The sequence below is a fragment of the Ruditapes philippinarum genome, unplaced genomic scaffold, assembly GCF_026571515.1.
Source record: "Ruditapes philippinarum isolate M1 unplaced genomic scaffold, ASM2657151v2 ctg566_1_1_1_1, whole genome shotgun sequence".
Taxonomy (NCBI): Eukaryota; Metazoa; Mollusca; class Bivalvia; order Venerida; family Veneridae; genus Ruditapes; species Ruditapes philippinarum.
Genome location: NW_026858381.1, coordinates 115719 through 128591, shown reverse-complemented (window position 1 = coordinate 128591; position 12873 = coordinate 115719). Strand labels below are relative to the sequence as shown.

Here is a 12873-nt window from a genome sequence, read left to right as displayed (position 1 = left end):
ATTGAGACGAATAGAAGGTTGTTTTGACTAGAAGCTAAGGATGCAGAGTTCACTTGGCAGCTCTGTTCAGATTTGTGATTTCATGCACAATAAAGCAATACTTGAAGTCTTGGCGTTTATTAGTATTTTATATTATGTCGTACTTGTGTTTTATTTTTGGTTTCTATAAATTAAGAAAGGTGTTTTATTTTTGGTTTCTAGAAAATAAGAATGTGCTTTGTGACCTTGCAATTGTGATTTGTCTTTGATTTGTACTTGTGTGTTTTTATATCGTTCTTGCTTTGCAGAATACAAATGGCTAGGATTTTCTGTGAATTGCGGTGCATTTTAAATCAAGGTATATCTATGTTTAGTACCCAAATGTTTTGTCCTATCAAGTCTGTGTATTTGATGACAATTTTATATAAAATCAACAATTTATTGTGTCCATGCGAAAAAAAAACCCATAGAAATGTTCAATGGTTCCACCTCTGATTAGATGCAAATCAAATACAGTATTATGGCAGTTGGTAAAACTTCTATATGTACATGTATATATTTATTATGTGCTTTAATTGTCCTTACATGTTTGCTTGGTCATTATAAAAGATTAAATTGATTGGAGACAATTATTTCCTATTCCCCTTAAAAGTGCCTGTCAAAAAGAGTACTTAGACTAGTGAATGCTTTCTTTTTGTTTACAAAGAGTATTTCGTGAGTGGTATTTTCAGATGTTGCTCCATGGAGGTTACACTGTAATTTTCTGTATTAAGTGTATTCCATATAGAATAGAAACAAGCATGGAGATGCCATGGTGACAGTCATAATAGCATGTGATCACTACTGTTTTTGATGTTTATTTTTAATCAGTAAAAATTCCAGGTTTTATCGACTGATCCAGCAGTGAAATGTATGTCATTATGTCGAGCTTGATCATGGCAATTTATTTAATATTGTATGACTTGGCAAACTCCAGTCGTGCTTTTTTTCTATACATACCCAGACAGTGTAGATAATCTTTTGATCTCTGTGTATATTGTCGAGTTTGAAAATAATCTCCATATATTGAACACATAATTGCCAGACGGGTTAACCGGTGAAGTTCGCAAATGGTGAACGGTAACCCAATAATCGGGCACTTGGATATTGTGTACATATATGGAAACATTAGCCGTCATTATGCAGATAAAAGGAAATAGTCATAGCGGATAGTAGACAAATGTTCCTCAGATATTATCAATTATTCAGGCTGAAAAACATAACTCAAGTGTGATTGCTTCCATAGGTGTCAGATGTCCGGTTATAAATTAGTATAAAAGAATGGTTTATTCACTGCTCACAGACAAAAGGCATTTAATATGTAAATGAGAGGAAAATGTCTATAACTGATTTTAGTTCCGGATTTATGATCCATTTTGCTGCTGCTTTTGTTGTTGTTGTTTTTTCTTTGTTGTATCAAATTCCATCCTCCAATCCTGGTCGTCAATTACTTGCAATATTGTAATGGCATTAGTTATTAGTATACTTTTTTACTTGTACTTTTTTTTAAAATCTCTTTATAATTAGTATCTATTTATTACAAGGAAGTTTGTATTTGATGGAAAAAAAAGTTGCCAATATTTGTAATGGCTTAGACTCTATTCAGATTTTATGAGGGCTTTTTTCCTTATAAATTGATAAAGGAAAATTACATGTTGCATTTTGTATAAAATCAAGGCAGTTAAAAAGTTTGTGCAAGATTCATTTTACATTTTTTAGTAGAAATCCAAATTTTTTAGATTCTATATTTCTTCTTTTAATTTGTTTTAATATTGATTAACAACAGTTACTGTTCAAGGATATAGATTAAGTTCATAGATAATATGTTTATTATATTTCCACAAAATAATGTGAAGACTATTTTGTATATTTTCTTTAAATAAAAAAAAAGCTTGAAGAAGGAATGACGACAAGCATTCCAGCTGGAAATATTTTGGAGTAAGGGAGAGAACTCTCCTATGTCGTCTGCAGCAAATTTTCACGGGTTGCTGGAAATTACCTCACAAATGAATCTGCATCGTTAGAATTGTAAGAGTTCTGTATGTCAGGCATTATCAAATAACAAACTTGCAAACATCTTGAGAATTATTCAGAAATCTTGGAATGAGTTAACTCTTCTTAGTTGCCCATGGGCTTTGATGAATGTTACTTCATGACAGTGGGATTTCAACAGAAATATGACAACTTGACTTTTGTCTTTGGCAACTTTTGTCTTTGGCTCATCATTAAAACAATGATTGTGTCAATATTTAATAAGATTGATTTCATATATACAAGCAGACTAATAGGACCATCCCTTTTCTGTTATTATTTATTTTTAATTCACAGACCACCCCTTGCATCCCTATTGCATAAAATTATGTAAACAAGACTTGAAAATGAGTTGGAAATCAAACGCAAATATCTGAATTTTACTTTTATAACTGTCAAGAGGGCCAATATTACTTTTTTATTCATTATTAATTAATCATTTAATAAATCCAATAAAATATGTTCTATTTTTGGAGTTGATTTTTCAAATTGAATCAATAACGTTTCAGCTTGTTCCTGACTTTAAACTTATTTCCCGCTAAATGTGACATGATCGAGTTAAGTGACCTAGTTACTGAGTAATGAAAGTGGATGAAGAGAGATGTTATGTATATATATTTTTTTAGCTAAATCGATCAATACCTAATGTCTCAATGTCCGCAGGATAGACAACATAATACTAGTGGCTGAGGCATCCAATCAATGGCCAGGCGAGTGTGACATTGTATGACGGGAACATGTATATATGATACTCGCTTCTTCTGGTAAATGATGTGTTTAATAGTACGAATCAAACAATAGTTTTGAAATAAAAACATGATTTTAGTTTTAGTGTCCATGCATATAAATGGACTACTTGGCGCGGACGATAACTTTTTTCCAAAATTTTAAATGTTTCATTCTTTCCCTTTTTTTTCCATCAATATTTTTTTGTTTTGATTTGCCTCTAAAGGTAGCGTTCTTAATTCTATTGTTCTTTTTTATTCTTTCCTACTAATTAACAAGGCAAAAAATGAAAAAGAAAAAAAAACTTAACGAGGTTTAACAAGATTTAATTCTTTAGTAGAGCATTTGTCAATGAGCATATAAAATTTTACGACATCTATGAAGATGATATATCATTGTCTAATTCTGTGAAAGTTCCGAAGCTCCGTTTCTTGCGTTTAAATTAAAATTGCCATCTACTTGAAGTTTGTACTTAAATGAAAGTGTTCACTCACTATTGCATTTAAATTTGATGGGGGGAAATTATTGATGATGGTGCTTTCACTGCTTTTTGTCATCAACCTCTTGGAACCAATTTGCATAACATTGAGTTCTATTGAAAATAGTGGAGCTTTTATTAAAATTACACATTTGGTGAATGCACTGGCACGAAACATTGTCCGTTATTTAATTTACAGGCGTGTACAGTTAAGCACGTTATCTGCAGTAGAAGTTTTAGTATAGGTAGCTGGTTTTCGTGTACTTTGCTCTGGGGAAGAAAAAAAAAGAAACAAAAAAGAAACGGAGGTAATAATAGTAATTAGTTTGTCAGAATTTTAAAGTTACTCCTATGTCAGCTGCTGCGAGGGTTCAATAGTCTCTTTTTCATATCTTTTTCATTTTAATCCGAACTTGAATTGTTGGCAGTGATAACAAACTTGTCATGTTTATATGTATAAAGTGAGGACAACCTGAACTTTCTTGTTGTCTGACCAGAGCCTTGGCCGGTCAGTTTTATTATTTTCTGATGGATACCCCTTTAAGTAGAAATGGATTGTTTCTAATACAAAGTGGTGCAAGTTCATTTTACAAATTTTTGCAGGTTATTGGTTGAACCTTTACATTGTTGTTTGCTAATGTAAAGACTTGATAAAACATAAATATTAAGATGGAAGGAAAAAGAAGCTGGAATTTCAGACAAAAATTATTAATTACGCAAACTTAAATCAAGACCTTGTTTTGGAATATTAAACTTAAAAGTTAGTATTTTTTTCCTTTAACAGTAAATTCAAAACATTTTTTCTCATTTAGTTTGATTTTTTTTATTATTGTATTTTCTTATTGTATATGTGTTTAAGGAATTTACATATTAAATAATAAAAGTATTACTTCGTGAGAACATTTTCAATAAAATGTTAAAAGATTAAAGAAGAATATAATCTTTTCATTGGCTTCTTAAGCAAGTTTTTCTTCGAAATTGGCTAGACAGCTGATGCCAGAAATTGCTTGTATTGGAGATATCGGATATCTTTATTTTATCTAAAAAAGGAATTGTCGCCCATCGTATTTCCTTAAGATGTCTGAGGGATCGTTATTATCTATTATTTTAAGGATAGGTTTTCAAGTGAAGAACTTTATGAGAGCAACATTCACGATTAAATATGTTCCTGTCTAGGAAATTGGGTATAGCTTTCCAATTATACGCACAGACACTCGCAAAATTATAGAGTGCCAAAGACGGAGAACTATTTTAGCCTTATCTTTTCCCTATTAGGTCTTTTCGGCTAGCATTCAACATGTAGACTGTCTCGTCCACCTTCATTTTCTTATAAACTGTATAGCTTCAGTTAAATGACAACTTTTCAGGTTTTCAGAGAGAACTGAAAGGAAACGATGGTCCTCAAGAATAATTTAGATTGATTTGATTGTACAACTTTTCTTAGAATAAATATTTAGATTGGCTTGATAGTTTAATTTTTACTTGGAATAATAAATGAAACTGAAAATATGAATGATTGCCAAAAGGAGTTAGAATATAGCGTCACCTCGCCCAGTGCAATAACTAGTTAACTCCTATTAAATTTAGAAGGACTTAACCCGTCATTGCACTTAGGTGACAATACGTATTTGAGACTGTGCATGATTTAAGGGCATGTATGTTTTTATCTATGCCTTCAACAATACAATCTTTATTGAACCTTTTAATATCTTAACTTCACAAACAACTTGTTGTTTAAAAGTGCAGCAGACTGCGTATTATATAGCCAACAGGTGGCTGAATACAATTACTGGTCTAGACGTATTACTAGAATAAAGTTTTTTCTAAGCAAGGCTTAAAGGCAAACCAACAATCAGAAATGTCAATGTGACTAAAAGGTTGTCTGGGGGAATATCTCCAGCCTTAATTAAGGCTTTAATTGAGTTTGGTTCTTTCCTGTAGCATTAATTTAGGCTTTAACTTGGTTTGGTGCTTTCCTGTGGCATTAAATTGATGATATGTGATGTCTTTTAGATATCAAAAGGTACAAAGATATGTACCTTCATATCAGAGTTATTCAGGAGCTACAATATGTAAGACCACTGAATCTATTGTAGAGATCCCTTATTTCAAATGTCACATTTTTAGCTCATCAGTTTGTCACCAAAATAGAGGGAGGCCATATGTCACCAGTATTGAGGGAGGCTGTATGTCACCAATGGAGGCAGTATTTTAAAAGTGTAGAGAGAGGCAGTTTTTCACCAGAATAGAGGGAGGTGGTATGTCACTGGTATGTGGGGGCGGGGGACTATGTCCCCAGTATAGACCAAGGGGGTATGGATGTAGACTGTATGTCATCAGTATGGGGGAAGGCTGTTTATCACTAGTATAAACAGAGGTGGTATATCACCAGTGTAGAGGGAGGCAGTTTGTCACCAGAATGGAGGGAGGCCAGCTGGCACAAACGGACAATAATGTTAGCTGTTTAATTTTAGAATTTTATCAAACTTCCTATCAGTATTAACATAGTACAGTTATAAGTTTGAGTAAGGACAAGTCCATTTTACAAATTAAACACACTTATTTTAAAGGTTAAGCTTCATTTTTAAAAGAAAATTTCTTTTTCCAAATTGTCTGGCTTTTAAATAGTCTTGCCATCATTAATAATAAAAGGAAAAAAAAGAACAATGTAACTTGCATTTTTTTTACTGATTTTTGTTAAGGAGTTTAGCTTGTCTTTTGTATTCGTTTGATATAATTTGCTAGTGTCATAAAGTGAATCTGTGCTTTCTAATTGTGAAATAGGATGTCTAATAAAACAAAATTGAGCAGGAGCACTAAAGCTTTGATGATTTTGCGATGTAATTATTAGTGTGTTGACTGCGTAATAGATTGTCTGAAGTTGTCTTGCCGTAGAGGATTATTCCGAGACAAAACTAAGGCGGTGAAAAATGGCAGTTCTCACCAAACTACAGTAATTACAGAATTAAGTACGTCCTTTATGAAGTATCGATTCCATAAGGGAAAGCTTCTTGTCTGGACAATAAAGAAGACGCTTTCCAATTCCGGAGAGGTCACCCTGCACTCTAGTGGATTTGCTAGGCGGGATATTCCTGTATTATCTAAATGAATGTATCAAGATAAGGTGTCCATTAATAGGTTGGGATATGAATATCTTATAGTATCTATTTTTACCAGGTGCAATAATTAAAAAAATTAATTCATTGATGAATTCACAATCCACGGTATATGACATCATAAATCATACTGTTCTTTATGCCACTTTCACCTTCACTTTAATAGCCTCCCTGCAGGAATTGTTACATAATAAAACAGTGATTTTGATTCTGGTTTGATTTGCATCGTCTAGACAGTGATTATTTTGTAAGCAGCTTTTAACTGCCTAAACTTTTAAAAATGTTTTTAAGGAATAGACTTGTTATTCTGTACTGTTTAACATTAATGACAACAGTTTCCTGTGATGTCTAAAGTGACATCAGAGGCCAATTAGTAGTCTGCGCAGATTCTTCCTACAGGCTAAACCGGATTATTTTTGTTACTTGTATTTATAATATGGTCAGAAATACTTTCGTAAATGTTTTGCTTGCGTATTTGTCCACAAGTGACCTTAAAGATATTGTAATAAGTAACATGTTTTTGAACACTCATTTGTTGATTTTTTTTAGTTACAAGTAGAAAGGCCATTCCTCTCTTATTAGCCCCCAGCCAGTTCAATATTTCTAACTAAAAAGTTCAGGCCAATTAAGAAAGGATGGAAGGACCATTTTGTGATGTTTTTATTTACATCTTGAATTTTTATTCAAATTTTGTTGTAGTTTTTTCTTTTTGACAGTAGTTCCAGTAAATGTTTTAACAATATTATAGGTTATTTTTTTATTTGTTTGTAAGACATCAAAATACTAAGTTTAAGTTTCTATAGATATTGGTTAGTCTTCAAACATTGCTATTGTTCATCACTAACCGTTAGAGGTCAAAGAGTGTTTGAGTGGCAACATGACCTGTGCAACATGACCTGTACTCTCTTTTTTGATCATATAGTTTGAGGGAGGATGCCCCTTGACATTGATGGATCAAAAAAAGCTTTGTTTTATAGCTCATATATTTTCCATCTTGACAAGTTAAATGCTCTACTTGCGGGAGAAAAAAACATTTAAGGCTACTTAAGTCATAGTGTTCAACTTGTAACTCAAACTTCTAAGACACGTTAAGGATTAATTAACTTAAAATTTGCCCACAGTAAGTATATCCTATGCAAATACAAATGGAATTGGCTTTTATTGTAGTCTACATTATATTGGCAGACAGACTTATTGATCTAATGTCCAATCTACATTTTGTGACAGGATACATTCATGATCAATTCCTAATGATACAAGGTTATTTTTTCTTGTCTAGCTATTGCTGTCTCCACGGGATGGTCTAACATTGGCTACACTATTGATTGACATTTTTGGTCTCTAATCGTATGGCTAGACAAATCCGCCTTTTTTCACCAATTTTGAAAATGTTCTGTGGCGCTATATTGATGGTCATAGAAAACCTGACTAAGATGGAGATGGTGGTCGTATTGTTGACAGAAATGTTTGTTCTTGCCACGTTGACAGATACTTTATCACAAATTTATTGTTCTTGTAAAACCAAAGATGAAGAAAGCATTACAGAAACTACTAAAATTGATCAACATTATATTACTGCTAATGAAGGTATCTAACGTTGGTGTCCAGTTTTCTCTAAAGAATAGACATTATCATGTCACTTAATTAAATTTTATAAAAACCATAATGTCATAATTGCAACAGAATCCAAGGTTCCAAGGACACTGGCTCAGTCCTAGTGCGAGACAAAATTTCTCTGATATTTGATATTGGACTCGTGCAGGATTAGAAGTTGGTCGCCTCGCTGGGTGAAAAAATGATTAATTACTGGTTTGTCATCCAGGAACGCAGGTTAGCTTGACTGACTTCTGAGATATGACCAAAAACGTGTTACAACAAGCGTAAAAAAAAACAAACAATTTATTAATTACAAATGATAAGAAAGAAAAAGATACATTGTGACAAAGATGGCTTTACAATGGAGTGTAGGCTGTATTCAATAATGATTATAAAATCTATTGTAAGTGTCACAGTATTGATTAAACTTGCCGGTTTTCCATTAATTGCGGAAAAGTGATTTCATAGATGACTGATCCAGATGTCTAGACTTTGACACGTTTGCGCCATTGTTGATGATAATGCGTTTCTCCCGATTAATGATCCATCCCACATTGGGAAATCGTATATAATATATATCATATCTTGTCTATACCACTTCATTCTTTATGCATAAGTTTGTTCTTACAAACTGTTATTGCAGTTATGCATGCAAGTTTGTAAACAAATAAGGGCTTGCAATGTTTTTTAGAACTTTTTTTTTATGACGCTAGTATAAATATTATATTTGAACTCAAAAATGGAAATTTGAGACAAGAATTATCCCCATCTATTAGTTAAGATATAATTTGCGATGATTTATTACTAATAATGTCTGGGACACAAAAAGTTAAAGAAGTTTTATAACACAGACTCACTTAAGGAATGATTCTATTGTATGCATAAAGAATTATTCCCAAAAAATAAGAAAAAAATAGTGTATTAAAGATGGAAGTATATTTGTTAAGACTAGAATGTCGCGATCAGAGTGGTTTTATTAATATGGCCGTATGACATTTTTATATTTGCGTGCTGCTTATTGCTTTCAGAGAATGTCTAGCCAGTATTGAAAAGCCACAGATGTTACAGGATCAGTTTTGGAGATGATTTACTTGAGTCTGGGCTTTAATTGAAATCCAACAACCCAGTCGGATTGAGAGAGGCTCATAATTGTATCTTGAAAAAATGTTGCTTTCTGTCTGCATTTCTTGAAAAGAACGATGGCAGAACCATTAAGAAATAGCTATAAACTCTCCAAGTTTACTTTTTTTCACTTCTATTTGATGTGGTATATTGTTGTCTTATTGTTTCTTCAAGAAATCGTTAGAAAGAGATGGGGGTCACAATGCCAACAGTGCATCTTTCTTGTCTGATGCAGAAAAGACAAATAAACATGACGCTGAATAGTTTGTACAAGTTTTGGCATTTGAGATATTCATTTGGAGTCGATGCATAGATGTCTGAGAATTTTGTTTTATTGAAAAAAGGGTTTAGACCTCGAATTTTGGTACATCTTATCAGCTGCTTTTCCTTATCTTGTAAATCTTTTCCCCCTTTACCCCACTACCTCTAACGCTAAATTGTTGTCTCGTGTACAAGGGCAGACTGGTAGGTCCTATCCATGTAGCAGGTTATTGATAGAATTATATTCAATCAAACAGTTTGAAGAGTCATATAGACAAAAACAAAATCCTTAAAGAACATACAACAAGACAAAATTGAAAAATGTTGCAGACTCAGTTAAAATGGTGAAATTTTGAATTTAGAAACATTCGCTGATGTGTTAAGTATGTTCTGTGATAGTTGCTGCTGACTTGCATGGGAAATGTTTGCTTTGAATCCACCGCTGTCTTGGTAATAAAGCTAGACTGTTGGTCATCGACTAATTTGTTCTCAGAATTGGAAGCTTCTGAATCAGAAATAATTTGTAAGCATTGACTCAGCATGACGTATTGTTGGTTAGTTTTCTTGTTTATTTGATTAGTTTAATGAAGAACAAGCATGACATCATACTGTTCTGTATTTTGTAATATTCGCTTGATTATTCTTATTGTCATACTTGGTGATATTAATGGAAAAGACACCCAGCTTATACTCAATTGCTTTTACAGGCAAGGTGCTTTGTTTAAAAGAGTTTGAATTGAAGGATTGTTGATAATCAGATATTCTGTATGCCAAATTTTTTGTTATGTCTTATTTTGAGAAAAGAAAGTTTAGTTGATCTTTTACATAAAAAATCTCGGTTTCAACTTTCAATTTATGAGAATTTCAGAAGACATCCTCTCCTGAATTCTTGGCTTTGTCTGAAAATATTTCAAATCGTTTTTTGTAGTCTTTGCTTTTTTCTTTATCGTTCTTGTGTGTTTTTTCATCTTTTTTATGTTCAGAACTTCCAAAGATCTTGATTCCTTTTAAATTAATTGTTCTTTTTGAGCAGCCTTTTAATCTGAAAGTTATTCTAAGGTCATGTGCCAGTTTTCAGTGTACAGACGGCTTGACCTAATTAATTCTCGTTGCGAGACACTAGAGCAGGTGAAAATCCTTTCATGTTGGTTCGATATTTATGGTTTAATTGGAATATTCCTAGTACAGTCTAGTCAATAGCTTAAAATCAATGAAATCTATGGAATTAATTTCGCACCTTCAGAGTGGCAACTATATACTTGATTTACGCAGTCATTACAGTGTCGTAGAGCAGCTCATCAGACTTTAAAATGTATTCATGCAGTATATATATATATATATATGATGTCTTTGTATGCATTATATATATATATATTTTAACGCTGTTGGCGCGTGGCAGAAAACAATTTTCAAATGAGCGACAGGTAGACATGTAGCACGGCTGTCACTTTAGACATCACTTAAGAATGGAATTGCATGTAAATTGTTTGCCAAATTTCGAGTTGTTTTAAGGTAATTTACAAAATGATTAATATATTTTGGTTTAAAACGACGGATGTGACATGGCTTTTAATTACACGCACATGGGTAAGAAAGAATAATTTATGCGCTTCTTCTAAACTTTAATCTTCGTATCAATATGTATGTTTGCATTTGGTGAAATCTTTTTGAGATGATAGATTGTTAATTACAGAGCTTCTTAATTTAGTTTTTTTTTTTTTACCTAAATTGTAAGAGTTTTAAATTCAGTTGTTAAATATATAATATCTATATAGATATATGTTCAGTAGATTCATCATCAGTTTCAGGCACTCCTTGAAGGGCGTTTCCCAGCACTATAATATCTATATAAAAATATGTATAAATATACATTTATAAAAAAAAAGAATAATGAAATGATAGTAAAAACAGAAAAATAAGAAAAAATGAATAAAAAATAGAAAAAAAAGAAAATGAATAAAAAATAGGAAAAGAAGGAAGCGAAAATAGTCTTAACTTGAAAACGGAGAACATTACTGACAGATTAATAATGTATGATTTTTAAAGTTGTGGCATCGAACATTTACCAAGCAAAGAAGGTGCTTACTTTGACTGAGATTGGTTTTTACTTGTTAAGTCTGTGGAAAGTTTCACAATTCTGTTACTGTAAACATTTTCCAATTTGATTACATTTTATTCAGGAACTTGAGCTTCATCGGGTAGAGTGAAGTAAATTTCCTTAATTTGCTGTATATGCAAATAGATTCTGAAGGTGTCTGCGCGGTAGTTGATGAGAAATGTCATTGGTCGTTTCCATGTTGTTTGTTAACGGCGATTCAGTGTTATTTGTTAACGGTGAATCCATCAAGCCTAGGGATTAGTTCCATCAATAGTCTAGACAATTGGTACATTAGCAAAAGAAGAAATCAGTGTATGTTGTGGCATAGGATAAGGCTTAGAGGAAAAGAAAAAGAAAAAAATGTATTATAATTCTAGGTTTCCATGGTAACAGTAGAAATATGTCACATTGTCTGAGGATTTTTTCCCCTTGGTTAAGTGTTCACGTGAGGGGCTTTAGGCAATTGATTTCTTGAAGTCTTAATAGACAGTTCCGATCATTACATAGCTGGAAATCCCAAGTGGACTGATTTGCTGAGCTCAGCTTATCTATTTATTCTTATACAAGTGTTGGCATAGAAACTATATATACAATAAAAGCAATTTTATCTGTTTTAATTTTACTGTATGTGACCTGTTGTAATATATATACACTGTATAATCATCCAATCACTAGTGCCCGTCTTGATTTGATAGAGTTGTGTCAAACAACAATTGCTTGTACATGATAATTATATCGGAAAAAAATGTTATTATCATGTATATGTCAGCTGCTGAGCCAATTTACTTCATCAATAAAGCAAAAATCAAGGTATATTTTCTCTTTTAATGGATCCAGTATTAAAAAATGTCATACTTTTCCATAATGATATAAATTGACTACTATTGGATGGGTGCATTATGTGAGGCATTTGGCACTAGTATGGAGTCCAGCCTAACCAGCACATAGAATAAGTTATGATCTGATAATGGTTGGTAAACTGCTTGATTGTAGCATTTTACTTTCGGAAATTATTTCAATTTAAAAAAGGCAGAATGTTTTGAATATAAAGCTCTGTCACAAAATTTGATTATATGACTACAATACATTTCTTGTGTATTTTCAGGTGTCATGTTGTCAGAAGAAAGTTGTGCTAGTTGTAGACAGTTGTCATAAAGGTAAGCATATCATTTAGGACTGGTTTGTTGCTGCAGAATTTGCCAGCATTTATAAATTGCAATCCAGCTGATTGCCATATTAAGTAAGCAGTTGGTTATGGTAGCAATTGTCCCTGTATCAGAAATAGAACTGGTACAAACAAAAAAGGAAATTAGCAGCAAATAACTAATTGGTCTGTGTGTAGGTGGACCTTTATGTATTATATCATCATCTACAGTGTGTACTCCATATTGAAAAATTGTTTTATACCTGTTTAGCAATTTAAGTTT

General features: G+C 32.4%; 1 long non-coding RNA gene across 1 annotated transcript in view; it reads left to right on the top strand.

Moving 5' to 3' along the window:
- Positions 1–12873, top strand: part of LOC132753034 (uncharacterized) — a 60441-nt gene that overhangs the window by 18128 nt on the left and 29440 nt on the right. Inside the window, exon 6 of the long non-coding RNA XR_009628894.1 lies at positions 12552–12603. This is a non-coding gene — a long non-coding RNA (uncharacterized LOC132753034). The remainder of the gene's footprint in view (positions 1–12551; positions 12604–12873) is intronic.